At 37.2% G+C, this 25,027-nt stretch overlaps 1 long non-coding RNA gene across 4 annotated transcripts in view; it reads right to left on the bottom strand.

Annotated features, from left to right (window-relative positions):
• Positions 1-22,630: 22,630 nt before the first annotated feature.
• Positions 22,631-25,027, bottom strand: part of LOC311296054 — a 148,309-nt gene continuing 145,912 nt past the window's right edge. For all 4 annotated transcript variants that reach the window (XR_014628467.1, XR_014628468.1, XR_014628469.1 and 1 more), the window contains one exon: positions 22,631-24,039. This is a non-coding gene — a long non-coding RNA (uncharacterized lncRNA). The remainder of the gene's footprint in view (positions 24,040-25,027) is intronic.

Raw genomic sequence — 25,027 nt, 5'->3', positions numbered from 1 at the left:
GTAAGCTAAGATGGTTTGTCCTTGCTTGAATGTGGATGTTCCTTGCTTGTTTGTAAGGAGATACTTTCAGAGCTCTGAACTTCCTTCCCAGTCGATTCAGACCATTTATTATGGAAGCTTTTTTCCGCCTCAGATTTAAAACTTAAAGAGGCAATTGTATAATAAAGTAAATAAAAAGGAAATACTCTGATTATGCTGTGTAAAGTTGCACTGTGATATATAAATTTGCAAATGTGAGATATGCCATTCTCATTGTGAGACGAAGGTACAATTAACAAGAAAAAATAGCAATTGCAAGCTAAGAAAGTAACATTATGATATATAAAGTTGCAATTACGAAAATTGTAATTTCAAGATAAGTCAATATTGGAAGATACAAAGCAGCAATTATGATAAATAAAGTTGCAATTACAAGGAAAGTAAAAGTAAAGTAACAGTACAAGATATAAAGGCACAATTACAAAACAAAAAACAAAGTTGTAATTTCAAGATATAAAATCACTATGTAAGGGATAATGTAGAGCGAGGCGGTTGTTATAGCGAATACAACCCCGACAGGCTGATTAGGACCCCGACAGGCTCGCGTCGGGGTCTTGAATCAGCCTGAAGGGGTTGTATTCGCTATAACAACCGCCTCGCTCTACATTATCCCGCTTATTACATGGCTACCTACCAAATAAATCAATAATTTGACACAAAATATTGATTTAAAAAGGAGTTTATTGATTTAAAAACAATTGCATTGCTTCCGCTAAAGAAAATAGTCCGTTCCGTCTCTACGGTTAGAATCCTGCGTCCATAGCAACGTGTGTTATACTGTGTTATCAAGAAATAACAGACCGCCTTCTACATTAGAATTCAACCAAGCCATGTAATAATGGAAGATCCAAAGCAGCTATTTTGATGTGTAAAGTTGTAATTTGTCATTTGTAAAACTGTGCAAGAAATAAAGTCACAAGTACGTGAAATAAAGTCAAATTTTTAAGATATAAAGTAACATCACAAGAAATAAAGCCTCAATTACAAAAAAAACCAAGTTGTAATAACATTACAAGATATAAAGCCACAATTACAAAAAACAATAAAAAAAACGTAAAATAAAAACAAACAAAAAAAAACGTGTAATTCCAAGATATAAAGTCACTATTGGAAGATACAAAGCAGCAATTACAATGCATAAAGTTGTAATTACAAGAAATAATGTCACAATTACAATGCATAAAGTCACAATTACAAGAAATAATGTCACAATTACAAGAAATAAAGTCACAATTTTAAGATATAAAGTAACATCACAAGAAATAAAGCCTCAATTACTAAAAAAAAACAAGTTGTAATAACATTACAAGATATAAAGCCACAATTACAAAAAACAATTAGTAATTTCAAGCTATTAAGTAACATTGCAAGACATAAAGTCACAATTAAAAAAAAAAAAACTTTAAATAAAAAAACTCGTGTAATTCCAAGATATAAAGTCACTATTGGAAGATACAAAGCAGCAATTACAATGCATAAAGTTGTAATTACAAGAAATAAAGTCACAATTATAAGAAATAATGTCACAATTACAAGAAATAAAGGCGCAATTTTAAGATATAAAGTAACATCATAAGAAATAAAGCCTCAATTACTAAAAAACAAGTTGTAATAACATTACAAGATATAAAGCCACAATTACAAAAAAAACTTTCATTTCAAGCTATTAAGTAACATTGCAAGATATAAAGTCACAATTAAAAAAATTAATAAAAAAAAAAACCTGTGTAATTCAAAGATATAAAATCACTATTGGAAGATACAATGCAGCAACTACAATGCATAAAGTTGTAATTACAAGAAATAAAGTCACAATTATAAGAAATAATGTCACAATTACAAGAAATAAAGTTGTAATTACAATAAAGTCACAATTATAAGAAATAATGTCACAATTACAAGAAATAAAGGCGCAATTTTAAGATATAAAGTTACATCACAAGAAATAAAGCCTCAATTACTAAAAAACAAGTTGTAATAACATTACAAGATATAAAGCCACAATTACAAAAAACAATTTGTAATTTCAAGCTATTAAGTAACATTGCAAGATATAAAGTCACAATAAAAACATTTAAAAACCGTGTAATTCCAAGATATAAAGTCACTATTGGAAGATACAAAGCAGCAATTCCAATGCATAAAGTTGTAATTACAAGAAATAAAGGCACAATTATAAGAAATAATGTCACAATTACAAGAAATAAAGGCACAATTTTAAGCTATAAAGTAACATTACAAGATATAAAGCCACAATTACAGAAACAAAGTTATAATTATCTATAAAGTAACAATTACAAAAAAGTTGTCATTTCAAGCTATAACTTAACATTACAAGATACAAAGTCAATTACAACAAACCTGTAAAATTGTAATTTCAAGATATAAATTCACAATTACAAAGAATAAAGTTATAATTTCAGCTATAAAGTCACTTATGGAAGATATAAAGTCGTAATTCTGATGCATAAAGTTTCTATTACAAGAAATAAAGCTGCAATTGCATGAAATAAAGTCGCAATTTCAAGTAATAAACTAACATTATGAGATATAAAGTCATAATTATGAGGAAAAAAATGCAATTGCAAGATATAGTGACTTGCTATAGCCATGAAGCTCTGCAACTACAAAATATAATGTTCAAGAAATAAAGTCGCAATTACATGAAATAAAGTTACAATAGCAAGATATAAAGTAATTTGTGACAAAAAAGTCACAATTACCTTTTTTTAAACGTTGTGGTAACGATGTTAAAGCATGAACTTATTAGCATATAACTTTATCTACATTTACATTAACACATATTCAGTATTAAGAAACTTATGAACAACACACTGAAGTTGAGCCAATCATATCAGAGGTAATTTACATAAAAAAGTCTTAAAGGTACAGTAACAAGAGTTTAAACCTAAGGGGCAGTGAGAAGCCCCGACCCCTCCTAAATCTGCTGACAGTCAAAGTTTTTCACAATAACTGTCCCAGCTTGCACCACTGGTGGCTGGTGGCGTTCCTCAGATCCCCAGGAGCAACATCTCTGCCGGAACGTCCCTCTAACCGCCGCATCTCACGGTGTGTCTGGATACAGCTGCAGTAAGTGGATGGGACGGGAGGGGGGTGGGGGGCAGCTGCACCCCAGCAGAGAGCTGTCACTGGGCATCTGTGTGTGAGCGCGTCACCAGCGCAGCCTGTCAGAAGCCCTCAGCCCCCTCGGTGTGTGCTGACAGCTGCTTCGCCTGAGCAGGAGCGAAGGTTCGGCCGTGCCCGCGCGGGTCGGTCCCGTTACAGCTGGAATCACGCGTCTGCGGACGCTCATTAAGCATTTGCTCGCCCGTCTGCGCTGCGGGGGGTGTGCCGCGTTCATTCACTGAGTTTAACTTTTTGTTTCCTTATATAAACTAGTATCTGAAACTTTGCCTGCTACACATCATTTCAAGCACTATACATTAGTAGGGGTGTTAAAATGCATCGCAATGAAAATTAAGCAATCGGCAGACACTTTTATCCAAAGTAACAGTGCTAAATCAAACACTATTGGAATAAACAGTCAAATCTTTCTTGAGTTTATTTGTGTGCCACTTTGGCACCAAATTTTTTGCCTAAAGTAAAGTGTACAGTTGTGCTGAATACTAAAATCAACAAGCTAGCAAGCAAGTTATTGTGTCTTTACCATACATTTCTTAATCAAACCAAATTCATTGTTGGTTTCATTTTATTTTGACAGTCCCTTTAACACATTCATGTGACTATAAGTAACTTTGCACCTACATGTCTACTAACTCTCATTAGAGTGTTAGTAGAGTATTAGTAGACTGGTAGGGTTAAGGTTAGAATAAGTTGACATGTAGTTGAAAAGTTACTTATAGTCAGTAGAATGTCTTTTTTGAGGAGCATTGCAATAAAAAGTTGGCAGATATTAAGCAGACAGTCTACTAATACTCTAATGAGAGTTAGTTGACCTGTTGTAAAGTTACTTATAGTCAACATAATGTTCAAAAGGGACCATCAAAATAAAGTGTTAATGTTAAATCCCATAAGAAAATCAATATTTCAAGAAGTTCCTGTTTACCGTCTTGTGTTTCCAGCACCTGCATCAGTGGGTTTAGTCTTCTTCCTGACACATCCAATAGGCAATACTTCCTGTCAATTTTCCAGCCAATTAGGTATCAGGACACATCCATGTGCATCTGACAGGGCCTGTCAAACAGATAAGATCTTTACCAGAATTAAGGCAAGGTGAAAGGCCAATCCCTTATGGTCATCTTACAGCGATTAACATCAAGATAATTATTGGTTGTGTGACTGTGGGAAATGAGGCCAGCGCGAGTGGAGCCCTGGAGTTCAGATGTTTAATGGCCAGTACGGGCGAACTGACTTCGGCAACGCATATGAAACATTATCACATTGTTAGTCTTGTTTCTTCTACCATATATCAGTTTTGTCATGAGAAGAATCTTTGACTAAAATTACTCATGAAATAAAGAGTAAACGGCGGATAAGTGTCACAGTTGTCACTCTGCTGTCAGTCTTTCTGAAATGTACAGATAAATCCCTTGTTTGGACGCTGTCTGTCTGTGCGTTTCGCATGACGGGTTTCAAGAATTAGATTGACACATTTCAACACCTTATCAGTCATTTTTAACAGACCTTTCTGCTCAAAATCTTTTAAGGCACGTCCTGATTTTGCTGAGTTAGACGCGTTTCTAGGTATTTTGTTGATCCTGGAACCACATTCCTGTCCGAAAATGTAGTCCTAACCCTAACCCTACCCCTAAACCTTAACCCTATTCCTACCCCTAAACCCTATTCCTACCCCTTAACCTAACCCTACCTATAACTTCTCCCTAAAATCAGAGGGAAATGACAGGTGATAAACACTGACGTAGAAGCACCAAACCCTGGTTGTGAGCCTAAACTTGACATAAACTGTAAATATCCAACTTTACATAAAGGGCATTACATATTTTTTTTTAATATATTTACAATATAAACAATCACACAATCACAAGTTTTGCTATATAGTTAGTGTAGCTTTAGGTACACAGGTAAAGAAGGATGTACTATATACCCAACTTGTTACATGGTGATATATGAATTATAAAAACTGAGGTTTTGTTTAATTTGGTGGACCCCAGAATGCTCAAACATACAATTATTTGCTAGTCACATCAATTATTTTGGTAACACTTTATTTTAAGGTCCAATTCTCGCTATTAACTAGTTGCTTATTATCATGCATATTACTAGGATATTGGCTGTTTATAAGTACTTATAAAGCTCATATTAATGTCTTAGTATATTCTACATCCCTTAATCCACCTGATATCTAAACTTAACAACTACTTTATTGACTATTAATAAGCAGTAATTAGGAGTTTATTGAGGCAAAAGTCGTAGTTAATAGTGAATATGTGTTCCTCAAAGTGTTACCGTTATTTTTAATAAAAATAAATTCTTGGGAATCTACCTATTAAACTGGGATATGAGAAACTTCTAAAATCCCCCAAAAATGGCACGCATCAGCTTTATTCCTGAGAATTATCATACAGTCATGCAATCGTCCCACATGCATCAAGTAGCATCTTGTCATTAGTTTGGCTTTCTGCACCTCTATCAAGCGAGGTGGTTCTTAGATTAAAGCGATTGCACATGCGAAAACATTCCCGTTTGCCAAAGCCTGCGATAAAAGTTAGTGGGTGTTCTCTTGTTTAGTCCTGGTCTGCTGGGAAAGCTAGTGTAGTCGACGGGCTCGACCAGTCGCTCCGCAGTCTGCAGCGGTGCCCTCCATGAGGGTGCTCGCAAGACCCGGGAAAAACATCCGATCGCTCTCAAAACAGAGGAGAAAACAGCAGCTGGAGATACGGGACGGTTAGTGTTGTGTGTGTCTACGGAATGACAAAGCATCATAAAGCACAAAATGCATCGCAGAGGAAATCCCTGTCCGTGTTTTGACCTCAATTAAGCATTCGATAAGTGATGTAGAAAGAAATCTGAGGAATTTAGAAAAGCTCAGCTACATTCTTTAGGTGGCAGTATGCTGGAGGAAGACATGGAAAGTTAGCGATGTGCCCACACAACAGTCCTGGGGCGTTACCTTTCCAGTCAACCATGTCCGCCGCCCACAGGTGTGTGTGTGTGTGTGTGTGTGTATGGGGGGGGGAGAACACACATGCAGACAGGGGGAGCAGATACCTGTGCCTTTTGACCCCAGACGCATTACAAAGAACGCCGTTGGCTAATGCATTTCTCATTACCTCATATCTGGAGGTCTAACTTAAAGGAATGTTCCGGGTTCAAGACAAGTTAAAGGGACATCATTTGTGGCTTAACGCCAGTTAACATGGACAATAATTTTGGTTAACAATATGGGGCAAGCATTCAAGAAGAAATATAAAACTAATATTTTTGTGAATTAGTGAGGGAAAAACATTTGACCTGTAAATTGTCTAAATTGTCCTTTAAGCAGTGAGACTACTTTTCTTGATGGAGAATTAGTTTTTTTTTACACCAAAGTAATTCTTGTGGATTTTTCCTTCTGTAAACGGCCCCTTTCTGATATCTTTGTAAGAATCATGTGAAAGTTCCCATGTAGACTTGAAATATTGCATTATTTTCCCTTATGAAAATTAACCATGTTTTTATTGAGGTAAAAGTCTAGTAACCATGTTTTTTTTTTTTGGCAGATTGATTACCATTTGTATAACCACAGTTTTACTACAAATTCCATGGTTAAACTATGGTTAGTGTAGCAAAACCCTGGTTTAAGCATGGTTTAACTATAGTAACCATGTTTTTGTGGATTTATTTGCAGTAAAACCATGGTCAATTTTCGTAAGGGTTATCAAATTGGTCTCTAGTTTGGGTAACACTTTATATTACACTTGTTACATGTACTTAACCTATAGTAGTAGCAATAAATCATGCCTAATTACATGCAACTAACTCCAAACCAAACCCTAATCCTATAGTAAGTACATGTTGTTAATTAATAATATTACTCAGTACTTAAATGTAATTACACTCAAGTCTTGTGGCTAAGCCTTTGAATGTGTATTCCTGTATTTGAATGTGTGTTGTGTTGCCCCATGGACTTCTATTATAAATCATAGCATTTAGGCCCGTTCACACCAAGGACAATAACTATAATGATAACGATAAAGATTTAGTTCTAAAAATCATTCTACATATAGAAGAATAGCCACATCACCAGTATAACGATAATGTCACAGAGAAACAACATGGTTGGAATCACTTTCAGAACGATTCTATCCAGCTGATGAGCGATAAAAACATTCACAGCCAATCAGAATCCATCCTGCTGTGACGAGCTCGAGCATTTAAAGGGGCAGATGACAAAACTGCAGCACGTGCTTAAAATAAACAGGATGATATCATCCGCTGGTGTGGACGCTAATATAGTTATCGTTATAGTTATCATTCTCAGTGTGAACGGGCCTTTACTGTAACATCAATGCTGGTTTGAAACACCAAGGAAGTCAAAGTGTTCGACAAAAATGCTGTTGATAGAATTGAAGTGTGTTACACTTTTCAATGGTGTACTGTCCCTCACAGAGCAGTGTGCAGTCACCTGATAGTAAGACATTTGATTTATCTCTTTTGAAAATGTGACTTGATGGATTTGTGTGAATTTGGATGGTGTGATTCGGGAACATACCATTTTTTAGAAGAAAAGTAAGCATCTATCAGTTAGTGGGGTGTAAACAGATGGATCAAAAATGTACGAATGGATTGTATGAATTCATACAAATTAGCCGCCAATCCGCCAAACCTTAAAATAGTTATATTTCTCTGAAACTAGTTTCAAATTTGTCTTTGTGTGTGTGTGTGTGTGTGTGTTCAGTCATAACCTGATTGTTTAAACCTTAACATTTAAATAATTTTGAATAGATTTAAAAAATTTAAAAGTACATTTAAATGTTTTTTTTTTTTTTTTTTTTTTTTGTAAACAAACTTAAAAAATACATTAAGTTAGATAAATAAAAAGAATAACCAAATAAACTTAATGGAAAATTCTGTCATTTTAGTTCCAGTAATTTATCCATGATCTGAAATTCTTTGGATTCTTATCACTGTTCCTGTTCTGTTTGTTTAGGATTGTTTCCATTGGATTGCGTAAAGGTCTGCTTCTTGCATTGTTTTCAATCTGTTTGTGTGCCAGGCTGCCTTCACTAATCAAAATTTTGTAATTTATTATTTAATTGTTAATACTAAAGTATTTGTGTGCGACCTAACCAACGGCAGAATTGCTAGTTCTGTGGATCCACTTCATTTCTGAGACTGTCATCTCTGGCTCTCTGAAGTCTTAAAATACTCCACATGAAGTTCATAGATGTTGTCACAAAGTTAAAGCGCACATGTGCCACAGCTGTGTAATTATAGCGCACATCATTTAAGAGGCTTGTATTATAACGCTTATTATTTAAGATGATAGCCGTTGATAAATAAACCCCTCGCTAAATATAAAGTTTGTGAATCATGAAACATGTAAATATTCCTCTGAAATCCGTTTAAAGTAATCCACACCATGGCAAATGAAAAGATCCATTATAAAATCATCAGCTTTAGGATTTTTTTTTTTTTTGCTTACGCCGTAATTTAAGTGTGTGTCAGCGTGCGCGAGTTGTGTGTTATTTATGCAAATTTGCATGCCTTTTTATATTTTAGTAGAACTGACATCATTAATAAAGCAGTAATCCAGAGGGGGGGGGGGAAATAAACAGATCGCAACTCCATTAAGAGTCTAAATTTGTGTAATACGCCGGATGATCTATCCGAGGACAGATGAAACGACTCCAAAATATGGCGGAGAATGAGGGAAAAGTGAAGGGAAATGCTGGATAATTCCGTTAAGAAAGATATAATTACTTTTAGTTCTGAACTTAAGTTGGAGGAGACGGCTTGCTTTTCAGTCTGTGTGTGTGTGTGTGTGTGTGTGCGCTGAGAGGCCTCGGCCCAGGCCTTGTTTGAGGAAAGATTATCTTGACAAATTGGATAAACATCTTCTGCATGACAGGACGCTGACGGAAGATGGGCTCTATGCGTGCACACCTGGTGATAGTTTGCTTAGTGAGCGAGCGTGGTGCGCAGCGGCGAACTCCTGCTCTGCCTGCCATGGGGTTTGTTTATCCCAAACAGGTAACAACAGGCACGAGAGGCCTGGAGCTTTCCAAAACACCCCACGCAGGTTTTCAGGTGGTTTGGTCAGACCTTCCATGATGTTTGTGTGACAGTCGGGGTTCAGTGAGCTTCCAAAAGGTTCCAGTTTACTCGAGTCACAAATACTAATACATGTGAATTACTTGAAAGTTATGAAATATTAGACCAATTCGTCAGATAGTTGAACCGCATTGCTGAAATGTTAAGGGTTTGTGAGTTCCCAGCATGCATTGCAACATGAAAAAATGATGCGGCATTCAAACAACATTTCTTGTTGTTCTGTCGTTATGAGGGCTCATCTTTTTATTTTTGTTGATTGTCACCATTCTGGGGATTTGTGTCAAGTGTTGAGGTCTATGTGCAACCTTCTAAAAAATATCCCAGATGATTTTGCTTTGTAAGGCAAATGCTTCTTTAGAAACATAAAAGATAGCATAGTTCACTTCACATTAAGTGTCCTATTAAACTGTATACAGTATAGTTTTATAAAGTGATATATCATTTTGGTTGCATTTTGGGGTTGATATTTGGTACAGATTTCTTCATAAAAATCTTCAGTTATTAAAAAATTAATCTAGCATTTTGGTAGCATTTTGGTGTCTGTCTGTGTGTGTGCATATATATATATATATATATATATATATATATATACACACACACACATATATATATATATATACACACACATATACACTGTAAAAAGTCAACAGTTGGATCAACTTAAAAAAAATTACTTCAATTGGTAACACCTAAAGAAATTAAGTTTTCTAAACTTAAATTATCACGTTTTATTGTGAAAAACTTGATAATTTAAGTTGAGAAAACTTAATTTCTTTAGGTGTTACCAATTGAAGTAATTTTTTTAAGTTGATCCAACTGTTCACTTTTTACAGTGTATATATAAGAGATTCTACCTTTGTCACAGTTGAAAATGCATTGCATTGTGGGATATAGTGTGTTCTGATTGTATAATGCACATTTTGGTAAATGTAGTAGGTCATCTGGGATTTCCATACAGAAAATGTGCATGGTATGAATAATATACACTGTAGAAATAGTCCGAGAAGTGTTATCGTGCTCTTTCATACAGACCGAGAGTGGGCGGCAGATGAAGTCAAACACGATAGGTGAGAGAACAGGTGAACGTCGTCCCCCCCCCCCCCCCCCCCCCCCCATATGTCCCCTCTCTCTCTCTCTCTCTCTCTCGCTCTCTCTCTCTTTACCTGGCCAGTTTCCACGCTTATCCATCAGCACAGGTGAACCTGGTGAGCATGAAACACTATCATGGGACTGACTGTGTTGAAAATCCAGCCACTTACTCAGACTCAGACAGGGCCTCGCTTCCAGAACTGAACAGAACACCTTTTCACCTCCAAGCTCATTGGGAAAAGACAACAACAGAAAGTAAAAGATCTCATGAAAAGAGTACATAATGCCTATATAATAAACTAAAGAAAAGCAGACTCCACTGTCCGATCTAAAGTAGTAAACACTTATATCATCACTCAGAAAGTTGCGCAAAAACAGTCAATCAATCAAGCATATTATAAATCTGGATCAAGAAAATGATCAAGCTATTTTTTTTGTTCACAGTCAGTGAATGAATTATAGGCGTGCCGTCTGAGGCTTAAACTAGCCTAACCGCAATCATAATAACATCATAACAAACATACCACATAAAAAATATGTTTCTTGTGAGATCTGCCCAGATATGTTGAACTGATTGCTTCTGTTCACATACTATTATTGTCTATTCTCTATTCTTTTTTTTTTTTAAGCTATAGCCTATACAGTATATATCAAGATTTTACTTTGAAAGGAATCAGCATAAGCTATACGTTAAATGTATCAAAAGTTTCTGTAAAGACATCTATAAAAGAACAACAATGGTACAAAATAAATGCTGTTCTTCATCAAAGAATCTTGAAAAACAAAAATATGAAGCAGCACAACTGTTTTCAACATTGATAATAATCAGAAATGTTTATTGAGCAGCAAATCATGTATTAGAATGATTTCTTAAGGATCATGTGACACTGAAGACTGGAGTTATGATGCTAAAAATTCAGCTTTGATCACAATATCACAAGAGAAACCAATCATTTTCAATTATTATATTTCACTTTTTACTGTATTTTGTATAACACATGCACATGCACCAATACATTTGTATTGTATTGTACTTTGTTCTATACTGATGAAGAACAGCAACCGGGTGTAAGAAACTGTCCTAAAGCTGACACAGAATGTGTTACCGTATCTCGATGCCTGAGACAGGTGGATGGACCTTTCTCTTCTGTCCTGAGGGAACTGTCTGTGTGTGATTGATCATGTCCAGTGTCACACCTAAGATCACCTCTCCTTCTTTGTAGTTGAGAAATCACTGGAAGGAGATTCCATTACCGGCATTCACTCATCCACTCGCTCTCAAACAATGAGCCATGTACAGTTAGCTTCACATGGACATCTTCATTACTTGATCAATGTGCATCATGGCCTTCATGAGAAGGTTCATTTATTTAAAACCACTCAGGAGGTTTCATTTTGACGGGTCTCCAATTTTTGGTAATTTTTTTTACACTGGATTTAGAGGTTTATTATCTCATAGTTTTATTTCCAAAGTCTCTAAAGGGAGTAATTTGATCATACTTAAAGGATTTAGAGTTGAGGCTTCTTAATTAACTATGTAACCCATGTGTACAGCCAATCCATTGACATAGCTTTAAGGCTTAAGCATTTTCTTTGGCAGTATGAGGTTAAAGGGGCCGTTCATCCAAAAATAAAACATTCTGTCATCGTTTACTCACCCTCATGTTATTCCAAACCTGTTTGACTTTCTTAATTTTGTGGAACATAAAATAAGGTATTTTGAAGAACGTTGAAGAACTATTTTTGTACAGTCAATGGGGCCAAAAACAACATTGGTATCCATTGACTTTCATTGAAAAATCATTGAAAAAACCTGAAGTGATGATGCCAGAATTTTTGGTTTCACTTTATTTTGATGGTCCCTTTAACACATTCTGTTGACTATAAGTAACGTTGCACCTACATGTCTACTAACTCTCATTAGAGTGTTAGTTAAATATGAATAGACTGGTAGGGTTAGGGTTAGATTAAGTTGACATGTAGTTGCAAAATTACTTATAGTCAGTAGAGTGTCTGTTGGAGGACCATCACAATAAAGAGTTGGCAGATATTAAGCAGACAGTCTACTTATACTCCAGTGAGAGTTAGTTGACATATAGTTGCAAAGTTACTTATAGTCAACAGCACATTCAAAAGGGACCATCAAAATAATTCGGTGTTACCGAATTTTCATTTTTGGATGAACTATTTCTTCAAGGTTTTGGTTGATGATGAAAATGTCTTGCCGTCCGTGCCAGTTGGCACTGGTTCGTATCCGGCTAGGAGTGGTGCGAGTAGTACAGATTACATTGGTGCCGTGGTGAGGTTTAGGGGAGTAAGAGTAAGCAAGGCCAGCTCATAAGAGTTTTGCAGGTCAACCTCATTTTCCTGTCCTCAAGAGGAACACCATACTAGCAACTTATGCTAGATGCTGCGATCTTTAGAGTCTTAGTTGGTGCATCCACCTCCCATGACAGTGGTTCAAATCCCGCACGGATATTGGTGCCGTGACCCAGATGGTATAGTGAGTTTAAGGGGGGTGAGTGTAACGGAGACCAGTTGGTAAGATCTGTCCACCATTATCGACTGATGCTAGAAGTTGCATCCTTGTTAGCACACGCATCTCCCATGCCAGTAGATAGTGATTCAAATCCCACTCGGAGAAGTGCGAGTAGGACCAGTTACATTGGTGCTTTGACCTAGATAATAGTAAGGTTTTGAGTGTAACGGAGGCCAGCTAGTAAGAGCTGTGCAGGTGAACCTCACTCTCCTGCCTTCAACAGGCACAGTAGTGACAGACGTTAGAGGCAACATCCTGGTTAGGGCGCCCAACTGCCATACTGGTGTGAGCAGTGTGAGTGGGACCAGTTACATTGGGAGGTGAGTGTAATGCAGGCCAGCTAGTTTGAGTTGTCAGGTAAATCTCACTCCCCTGCCCTCAAGAGGTGCATTGACGTTATTGGCTGTGGTCTTTAGCATCCTTGAAAGCACATATACCTGCCATGCCAGTTAACAGTGGTCCGAAGGCTGCTTGGATTGGTGTGAGTAGGACCAGTTACATTGGTGCCATGACCCAGAGGTTTTTATTTCATTTTGTATTTTTTGGCGGGGGAGGGGAGGGGTATAATAGAGGCCAGCTAGTAAGAGCTGTGAGGTAATCCTCACTCCCCTGTCCTCAATAGGTGCACTGACACTAGAGTCAGAAGCGCACTAACAACTAATGTTGGAGGATGCAGGCTTTTGCATCCTTTGTTAGGATGCCTCCTATGCCGGTTGACCTGCTTCGAATCCACTTGGAGTGGTTCGAGTAGGACCAGTTACACTGGAAATTGTGGTCGCTAAAAATGAAAAAAATAAAAAAACTTGGTATGTTTTGGAAATGTAACATGACAATATAATATTTTGCTATGCCTTTCTATTGTTTAAAGTATGTTAGAAGAGCATGACAATACCATAGTACGTGGAGTGCCTTTAGGTTTTACAAACAGGTTTTGGCACATGCTTGCCTGTTTTCCTAAATAGTTTGACACTATTCCAATACCCAGCCCAATCCGTCGCATTTCAGGGTAACACACCACTCCACCACACAGCAAACAATGCTTTACTAAAAATAATCCCCAAGCAAATTGTGCTCTCACATGTGAGAATGTGTGAGAGGATCCACTAATCAAGTCACAAAGCAGCTAGAATACAAGTGTGTAGGAAACACAACACAGGCCGCATAAAAGCCCTTTGTACGATGCCCTGTTTCTCTTCTTCTCTCCGAGTGTATCATAGCTGACATTTCCACTCTCATTAGAGAGATTCCATGAATGGGAACTCAAGGATGGTGTGGGTGAATGACAGGTGAGGATGGCTGTTCCTCGCATGGTTTAATTCACAAGAACTCATAGCCACATTCTTCTCCAATGGACCTAAAAGTTCTGCTAGGGTTTGAGCCGACCCAGTTCGACCGTAATGGTGCTCAAGTCAATACACGCAAGGCTAAAAACTTCAAGATATGTTTTTCTTAGTCATGATTCTTGCTTCAAACTGGGTCGACTCAACCTGAAGCAGAACAGGACCATTAGAAAAAATAGTGGCTACGAGTTCTTGTAAGATACACCATGTTGCGAACTAGGCTCACCATCCTTTCCTCAAGTCATTCTGAACATCTGCAGGACACACAATAAATTAAATAATAATAAATCAAAGAACTAGTGAGTTTTGACAAACAAAGTCTGAGTATGTGTGTGCTGATCACTATTATGGTTTGATTTGAAAGTGAATAAAGGCTTACATTTCATTCTGTTCTTTATACAAATTAATTGTGTTGACTTAAATATACCAGTCAAATTGTATGGATTAATTTCACACTACCTTTATATCTTCTTTGGGGGTTGAAAGTTTTGGACCTCATTGGTATTCTTACGAACAAAAAACGTTTGAAACATTATTAAAAATATCGTATGCTTTTTGTTCCACTGAAGAAAATACGCCATGTGAGTTTGACGAGTAAAAAAAAAAAATACACCTATACACATCAAACGGACGCTGAAGTTATCTGTTAGCCTTCAAAATCGTTTCAATGGTAGTTGCTTGGCTGGCACATGACTCATGATTTATATGTTGCTTGAAAACAATATTTGGCTAATTCTGAATGCCTCCAGGCTAACTGCTAACTGGCCGTGCTAACCAGTCAAAAATAGTCAAGGTGAACTGAGAATAAAGTACATTTAATATTTTTTAGTCTTTAATTTGAAGACATTTGCCATGGCCTGGTGTACTTCCAAACTTACAGAAGCCAGTATTATGGATGATACATTTTATGACTTACCCGGACATTACAGCTGCTGTTGTTCTTGGCACAGAGTCAATCAAATTATCAAATTAAAGGGGGTGCCCAGGACCAAAAAGAAACAACTTTTTTTTCCCAGTATATTTACTGTTTTTCCAAGAATATAATCCCAAGAGATTTGAATGGGATGAGATTTGCCGATGCTGGATGCGGTTGTGTGGCCATATGCTCTCTGAATCACTCCCATGACTCTCTTTGAGATCTTGGCTTGATCACACTGAAGTCAGCCCTTATGTTTCCAAAATGTGTGCCTTTTCTCCCTCTGCATTTACAAAAAGAGCTTTGACTCCAACTGGGAAATTAAACAGAAACATGGACAGAAACCCAGTCCCGTCCTAGTGGACATTTAAGTTATGACCAGAGTGCAGTGTGACCTTGCGCAAGGTGCTTAAATGATAGAGTAAATATATATTTTACTTACTTGCATACATTGTTAGGTCTGTACAATCTGAAAACATGATAACTCTAAAGAAAATGCCATTTGTGATTTGCTATGCATGGTTTATGATGGCTGAAACATCCCAATTCTTTCTTTCATTTTTTTTTGTTTTGTTACTGCTATAAACTGATGCAGTGTCACTCAAACATACTAAATCATCTCAAAAGCACAAGAAAAAAATAATCACATTTTGCATTAAAAAAATGACAGTTAAGCACACATTTTACCCCTTGTTGGTAGTTTCTCTCCACCTCTTTTTTAAGGGCCACAAGCAGAGTTTTGGATGACTTGATGCTGTTGTCCATTCGGAGTTCAAATTACTGGATCAGAGTCCAGACATCCTCCATTCATCGAGTTTGTATGGCCACGCCAGAAGGCAAGTAGTCCTCTGCCGTCCAGATATCATCTAGCGACTACAAAGATTCCAGTGACATGCTACTCTCTGAGTGACCGATCCAACCGTCTCCAGGGAGGACGACACAATGCTAATATTGAGAGAATGATACCTTGACCTACCAACACGGGTCTCACCACACCATTTATATAATAATCATTAATATACTATCCTTTTGAAACATTATTTCATAGTTTGTGCATAATGACAAAAAACAATCAAACAATCAGACCTGTCCGTGTCCAGCACCAGAACCTAAAAGAACCTAAAAGAGACATTGACTACGGTCAAAGGCGAAAGCATTACTGTTTCCGAACAACAAATCAGATCTCCGCTGGCAGCGATATGCCTCCGTCTTTACAGTTTGCTGCTGTGAGAGTTTTCATAGCACGAACAATTCCTCAGTCAAGAGCAGACAGTCATCTTGTGTGGGCTCTTATGAAGTCTGCACTGTTCACATCGTCCTACCCCATGGTGTCCATAAGAATAAAGAATATGCCCAGTCATCACGCCAATGAAAGGATGCATGAATCAGTTCATGGCGGCTCCTCCGTGCCGTTCAAATGGCACTGTCACCCGTTTTAAGGAGCCAGATGATGTGTCCGTTTGTCCTGCAATCAACAAGACGATCACATGATCGGTTATTCTTCAGTCAGTCAATCAGTGTTTCACTCATGTTTTTGTCTTTCAGCCAAACCTTAACCTGCACAATTGCACTTGCTTCTGTAAATGACCAGTTGCCTTAGAAATTAATAGAATTATAACAGGAAATTATACATTGCCAATGGTTGTTTATTCTGCCAGTTCAAACTAATGTATGTGTGTGTGTGTGTATATATATATACACACACACACTACACACACACACACATACATTAGTTTGAACTGTATAGTTTGAACATTAGTTTTATATATATATATATATATATATATAAATGTATGTTACCTGGTTGCCTTAAAAATTTGAATTCATTGAAATAAAAAATTTGAGTTGATACAACGAAGGAGATTGGTTTAATAAATAGAAACTCAAAATATTGTTATTTGAACCACATTAATTATCTAAGTTGATTTGACAAAAGATAAAAAAGTTCTGACAAAAAATCATGAAAATATTTTTTTACAGTATATATATATACATACACACACACACATATATATATATATACAGTGCTATGCATAAGTTTAGACACCCATGCTAAAGTTGACTAAAAAGAGGAATAAAAAATCATCTTTTGGAAATTGAACTTAATGCCTTAATTTAAAAAATTAGGAAAAATCCAACCTTTAAGGACACCAATTTTCTTTGTGAATGAATAATGTATCGTAAATAAATAAATGTTCTTCCTTAAAATACAGGGTGCATAAGTGAGTACACCCCTATGTTAAATTCCCATAGAGGCAGGCAGATTTTTATTTTTAATTTTTTTTTAATTTTTTGTTTATGATTACTATGCATCCTGATAAAGTTCCCTTGGCCTTTGGAATTAAAATAGCCCCACATCATCACATAGCATTCACCATACCTAGAGATTGGCATGGTTTTATTTCAGTTAGCCTAATAGCTAGTTTGATTTGCATTGAGAGATGATCTTATGGAAAGTACCCCATGCCAATCTCTAGGTATGGTGAAGGCTATGTGATGATGTGGGGCTATTTTAATTCCAAAGGCCAAGGGAACTTTATCAGGATGCATAGTATCATAAAATTTTTTTTTATAAAATACTTAAAAATACAAATCTGCCTGCCTCTATGGGAATTTAACATAGGGGTGTCCAAACTTATGCACCCTGTATTTTAAGGAAGAACATTTATTTATTTACGATACATTATTCATTCACAAAGAAAATTGGTGTCCTTAAAGGTTGGATTTTTCCTAATTTTTTAAATTAAGGCATTAAGTTCAATTTCCAAAAGATAATTTTTTATTCCTCTTTTTAGTCAACTTTAACGTGGGTGTATTCACTTATGCATAGCACTGTATATATATGCATATATATATACACACATATATGTGTGTGTGTGTGTGTGTGTGTGTGTGTGTGTGTGTGTGTGTGTGTGTGTGTGTGTGTGTGTGTGTGTGTGTGTGTGTGTGTTTCTGAAGGATCATGTGAAACTGAAGACTGTAATGATGCTAAAAATTCATCTTCGATCACAGGAATAAATTACATTTTACAATATATTCACACAGAACACAGCTATTTTAAAATACAATAATTTTTCACAATTTTACAAATTGCTTTAATACAGTTTACAATTAAATTGTGTTACTTTTACAATATCACACTTAATATTTTCCTCACACAGTATAAAAAGATTTTTCGACATAAAAAATATATATTTAATTAACATGCACAGAGCTTTTCGTTCTGTTCCCAAAACTCTAATGTGGTGTGAAAGCAATCCTAACCTGTGGAATGAACCACTATTAATGATGTATAATTTGCCAATTATAATATAATACATTAATCACTGCTGTAAGTCATGTTGAAGTTCCCCTCAACACGCACCTCATTCTTCTCAAAAACAGATGCAAGTGCTTCATAAATCCAGGCAAAACATGAACGAATCATCACCTAGTGTCATCACCAGTAAACAGTTGCTGCTAATCTTCACATTGAAGTATATACCATGGTCCAGGAATCAAATAATACGCTATGAATCACAATCAAGGGTTGGATCAAAGGTGAAAATAGTCCAAATGAGTCTCAGTTTGAAAGTGAAGGTTCTTTCTATCAAACCGTTTGTGGGAGAGATCATTTAACTCCGGATATGTTGTTGACGCTTTATAAAATGAAAGTGTTTCAAGGGATCCTTCAAACTCTCTCTGCTGTTTCACACTGAAAGAGACGAGATGAGCAGTCGGGTCAATCCCCTTCCCCCATCGCAGGCCGAAAGCTTGGGGACTCCATCTACAGAGGAGGCATCTATCAGTTCCCTTCTCATTTGTATAATGTCGGGTCACGGATGAAATTGAGTCTTACATGGGGGATTGAAGTTTTAATTCAGGCGCTGCGCTTTGGGGCTTCGGCTCGGCCTTTTCCACCCACTCAACACCCAATCAATTAATGGAGAACGAGACTTCCAGTCTCCTGAAGTCTGCCCATCGCAACGGACGAGAATGTGTAACAGCAACTTGCAGCTGTTGTTTGCTAGTGTTTAAATATGGATGATATACCTGTGAAACGCTCTATAACAAATACCCGCAGTCACATCCCAGATGTATGCTAAGTAGGAGTACCAGCACGAAAGTCATTTTGCATAACTGTCCGTCATCCACACAACACATTTCTGTGGTATCTGTGGCCCGAGGCTATGGGATCAGATGTTTGTCGAACATGCCACAGTTGCACTGCGCATCTGTCAGGCGTACTAGCGCGCTAACCACCTCTTACTATCCCCCACATGCGCCGAAGCCGTTCGCGCCTCGGGTGACTGACGTTAAATGAAGTCGGCGACTTTGAGCCGGGCCTGAGGGAGACGGCGAAATAACAGCAACATACGGACAACATAAAGCCGTCCTGATGGGTGGCCCGTGGCAGATATGTCAGAGCGAACGGGCTAAAACACTCTTCTCTGAGCAAAAGCACCTTCATAAGTGATGATTCACTCGAAGGTGTCACAGACATAATGCCATCCGTTGCACGGGAGGAGATGACAACATAGGCGAAATGGGAAAAAACGTATACTGTAAAATTAAGTACAATTAAGGACTGAAATCATTCTCCGCAGAATAGCTACACAATACCACCCGTGCTTTCTCGCTCTCTCACGATTTCTCCGATGGCGAGTTGACACACAAACCCGCCTCCATACACTCACTTGTTTCATTTGCTCTGGATGAATATTTTTGGTGTTACATGGCTTGAATTTCAGCACATACTGCACATAGTTTTACTCATTCAATCACACAATTTGTGTTGCTTATTGCGCCTTAACAAGTCAAATACAGACAAAATAATGTCAAAATGGCGAGTATTCACGTAAACACAGTCAGTTCTGTTTTTAGTGAATGTAAACAGTTGAGAAAGAAAACGCTTGTGTAACAGTATAATGGATCCGTGCGTCGGGTCTTAAAGTGACAGCAGTCAAACCTGCGTTCAAATTATGAGATAATATTAAAAATACCAGCCCGTTCTCATCCCAAGGCGTCATATACTGACGCTTTTGACATTTCGTCTACATCGAACGCACATGGCACCCTTTAGCGTCAATATGAGACGCAGATAGATATGGGCCAGAAGGCGCCTCCTAGCGGTCTAACCCTAACCCTACCCCAGACCTAAACCTACCCATAACCGAACAAAGCTCTGTGTGTGTCATATTGACGCTAAAGAGGGCCATGTGCGTTCGATGTAGATGAAATGTCAAAAGCGTCAGTATATGACGCCCTAGGATGAGAATGCGTTGAAAATACACATATGGCATTTTCCCCCATGATATCGCGGTCAAAACTATGGCCAGTGAAAATGCTGATTGGCTTGTAACTTTGGAAAACCACTAGCCACAGTGACTGGTGAGTGTAAAAGTTAATGTCAAGCCCTGCAACCAGCGTGATAAAACGTTGCAGGATTAACGTTCAAATGTTTAGGATGAATCTAATGTGCTTTTAGCGCCACTCAGTGGACAATTCCCTTTTTTAGTGCGTCATAAAACCACCATTTTGGTTATAAAACCAAACACACCTTTAACAATCGTCGTAATGATGTTGCCAGAATATCGTTCATCTGCTTTGGATAAAACCAAACGCACTTTTAGCGCCACCTACTGGACATTTCAAAACTGCCGCGATACTACAACCGGCACACTGAAACGCTGTGAGAAACACGCTAATCTGCTTTGGATAAAACCAAACGCACTTTTAACAATCGTCGTAATGATGTTGCCAGAATATCGTTCATCTGCTTTGGATAAAACCAAACGCACTTTTAGCGCCACCTACTGGACATTTCAAAACTACCGCGATACTACAACCGGCACAATGAAGCGCTGTGAGAAACACGCTAATCTGCTTCGGATAAAACCAAACGCATTTTCTAAAACGCCACGATGCATACAACAAAAGTTACTTTACTTTTTCACTTTCAAAAAGCTTGATTTGGGAGATGAGTGCGAGTGAAGTGGCCTGGATGCCGTCACATATCCCTTCCTGGTAATGTCATTCCTTTGTTTGGCAAGTCCAGCAGCGGTCCGGAGTGGCCAGGAACTGGAAGGCAGTGTGTGTTTTGTGTGCGTGTGTGTTGGGAGGGGTGTTTGGCTGGCTTGTAACTGTGTTTGACCCCTCGCCGGGCCATGGCTAATGCAAGTGTGGGCTAGTGAATGGACTGAGGTCAGTGCCCAGTGACACATGACCTGCCACGGTTAATTCCAGTCGAACAATGGATCCGGCCCTGCCGGGAGATCATCCCATTACACCTCCATGCCAAATTAATTGTTTGTTTTCATGGGCCGCTCTCGGGCTGACCCCACGGTCAACTTGCTTTAATAACATTCGGTGTTAACCTGGGAAAACGTAGAGTGCAATCTGGTCCTAACCCGGATGCAGCTCAGGTTTGTCAGGGCCTTCTCCACTCTGTCGCAAATGGATGCTCGGTTATTATGTGAGGTGATATCCTTTTTCACAAAAAAAGTACTTGAGAAGTGACCGCAAACGCCAGAATGTGCCCAAATATAAATGCAGGTAGTGGTAAAAGGAAGCAGTGGAAGCTGATGGAGAGCAGCGTGTCACAGCACTTTGTGTTTAAATAAAGAGAGAGTTGAATGCGGAGAGCACAGCGCTGGCCTGGGAGCTTCGAGAGCGAGAGAGTTTCAGCACCGCAGGCCTGCAACACTGATACTGCACAAGAGCTCTACAGTTACACCTTCCCCTACTCTATTGTATTCCAGTGGGACGCCCTACACTAAGATTAATTATGACTCATAAACTGTCCTCATTTACATACACTGTAAAAACAAAAGTTACACTGATATATTGCATATAAAGACTGCCTTAAATTTAAAATCTTACAAATCAACTTGGAAGTCATTTAAACTTAAATTACATTAAACTGACGTATAAAACTTATAAAAACTTTGAAAACTTGCTTAACTTATTTTGATGAGTTAAAGCAATGTAAAAACATATGTTGTCATAACTTATTAATCATATATATTTGTTTTACAGTGTAGAGAGCAGTAGAGTTCTAACACATACACTTATTTACAATAGTTGTTGATCAATATGCGTTTTAATGATTATGTTTTGGATCAGGTCTAATCATTTATGCAAATTATAACTAAAAATGCAATTCATACTTGAATTCATTGACTTTAACGCACCTTTACTATGTTCAGCATGCTATAATTTCTCAATTAAACAATCTAAATATTTTTTTTTTGTTAAACATGACATGTCAGGGTTATGCAACTGTCCTCATATCATAATGAATAAAAATAAGAAAGAAAATAAAACCTGATAAAGTAGTTTGCCATTGTCTTTTATTAGTATTACTTAGAAAAACTAACATGTTGTTATTAATCTTTGAAAGCTTTTGTCCACCAAGTAAAAGTCATGTGGTGCAACCAACATGTAGAAAATAAATTAGATTGACAAATCTCTTATAATGACAGAAGACAGGTTAGTTCAGCTAGTGAAATGTCATGGTGTGCGATTCCTCAAAAACAGAATGACATTTAGCATTAATAATATTTGTAAAGAAGGAAAACCAAATAAGATGTGTACATACATCTTCTTTTAATTCAAGGTTTAATGAAAATATAACACTTTTTACTTTTTAATTACATTTAAATGTTTCTTTAAAATTGTATAAACGTTTTTTTTCAAAACCATGTAAAAACCAACAGATTTTTAAAATATTGTTTCCTTTTCTTTATCATGAACACTCTTACATGTCTTTGACCATTTTACTGTTTACACATTCTTGAATACTTGATTTACACCTGTCAAGTGATAAACTATTAATTGCATTTATCAATATTTGCTGACAAAAGCCCTAAAATTAAGACAATTGAAAAACAAAAAGTTGGTAAATATATTGTTTGTTTTATTTCCACACAATTGAACACAAGTCATGTATACAGTCCACAGCATGATTGAGTATTACTAACAAAAGTATCAAACTCTTTTTTTCTCTCTCCAACGAAGCAGCATGACAAAGCATCCTTTTCTTTCACACACAAAGCTTTCCAGCTGAATGAGATAATCAAACACTCTCCTAAACCATCCTAAATAGTCTTGAAAAGTGCAGCTGATTTTAGCGAATCAGTTCATTAGGTTAGGGAATCAATTCAAATAAACAATTCACTGACTCACTTGAGTCCCTTTATCTTTTTGTTGAAAAAAATATTTAAAAGCTTTAAAAGTTTGTTTTCAAGTTTTATTTAGCTTCAATTGATCTATTGAAGTTTAAAAATTATATGACCAATATGTTATAATAACATATATTTTTACATTATTTTAATTAATAAAAAAAAGTTCAACTCATTTTTTTTAAGTAACATTAATGTCATTTAAGTTGAAATGACTTAAATAGTCAAGTTGATTGTACTTAAAAAAAAAAAAAAAAAGATTCAGTGGATGTAGTAGTGCAGTTAACAATCACTAGAATATAAATCTGTAAGGATGGTTTTATTTTGTGCTAAAAAAAATAAAAACGTATTCAACTTTATTGTGTTTGAATAAACATATGAAGTGCATTAAACTTCTCTCTCAAAAATAAAATAAATAAAGATATCTCGTTGATGTATCAAACAAAAAACAAGACTTTGTGGCGTCAAAAAGAGGAATTACTACATATTTTTTATTATGAACATGAATTTGAGTTTCTTTAGGTATAAGGAGTCAGAGAACATAATGACAGCAGTGAACTCCATATGCAGCCTGGATCCAACGCATGCGTTTACTGAGAGGTCAAAGTTGATCCGGCAAGTTTGCCGACACTGCCATCCCCAAGCGTGCAGATCTGGCCCTTCGGGAGACGACAGATCAGGAGGACTCGGTCCACGGGGTTTGCTCAGAACCTGCAAAACCTAAAACAAATACTCTGATTAGGAATTTGAGCAGTTCTGAGAGTGATGGAGCTGCTATCTCTACCTATCACTCCAGTTATTTGCGTTCAAAAGACTATAGTTTAGACTGCAAACACTAGTTTAGGTCCGATCCTCCTGATGGAAGGGGGAAGGTCATAGTGGTCAGTTGGTCATAGTGACGGATGTTGTGAGTGGAAAATGCTCAGAGAAAAGCATTTAAAACAAGCACCGATGCTCATTTATTTAGTAATATAATGCAAAGCCACTCCATTTACTAAAGGAAAAACAATTCAACAAGGAGTCTATCTTTGCGCTCAAAAGAGTCTCTCCGGAGTGTGTTTAGTAAATTAAGGACCCTGGAATTTTCTCATAATTGGCCATTTTATCATTTTGTTACAGGGAGCTTATTCTGAAGGGGTTCCCAATATGATTTATGAAATACAATTAAGCGTGAATTCTTTCAGCGGCTCATTGCTGGGCTGCGCCACCGCGCGTATCTGCCGCACTACACTGAAAAAATATGTAAATACCGTTAAGTACTTGGAAAAACAGTGATGAACGGGAAGAACATGTGACCGAAAAGAGCAAATTGTCAGCGGGCTGTGGATTTACCCCCCCCCCCCACCCCCCTCCCAATAAATATTCCAGGGGCTTCCCTCCCATCATCTCTATTTTTAAAGTGGAGAGCGAAACTGTCTCCAACTGATACAGAAACTCATTTCATAGAGTGTGTTCAAAGAGATATGCCTACTGTGGAGATTGAGCGCTCTGCACGAGCCAGTTCCTCTTTGTCAAACAAAAGACACTAATGACGTTGATCTCTTTCCAGGCCAAATTGCTTAGTTAAGATTATCACTTTTTTTAGGGGGGGTTGGTCAGAAAAGGACTGTTAATTTAAATGTACTATAGCTATAAACAGCATGTTAATATTGCACACAAATAATCAGTGCGAAAAGAATTTAACAATTTCATAGGAATTAAATGACAC

Source organism: Rutilus rutilus (assembly GCF_951802725.1).
Source record: "Rutilus rutilus genome assembly, chromosome: 8".
NCBI lineage: Eukaryota > Metazoa > Chordata > Actinopteri > Cypriniformes > Leuciscidae > Rutilus > Rutilus rutilus.
Note: the sequence above shows the minus strand (reverse complement) of the source record. Positions and strands in the feature narration are given on the sequence as shown.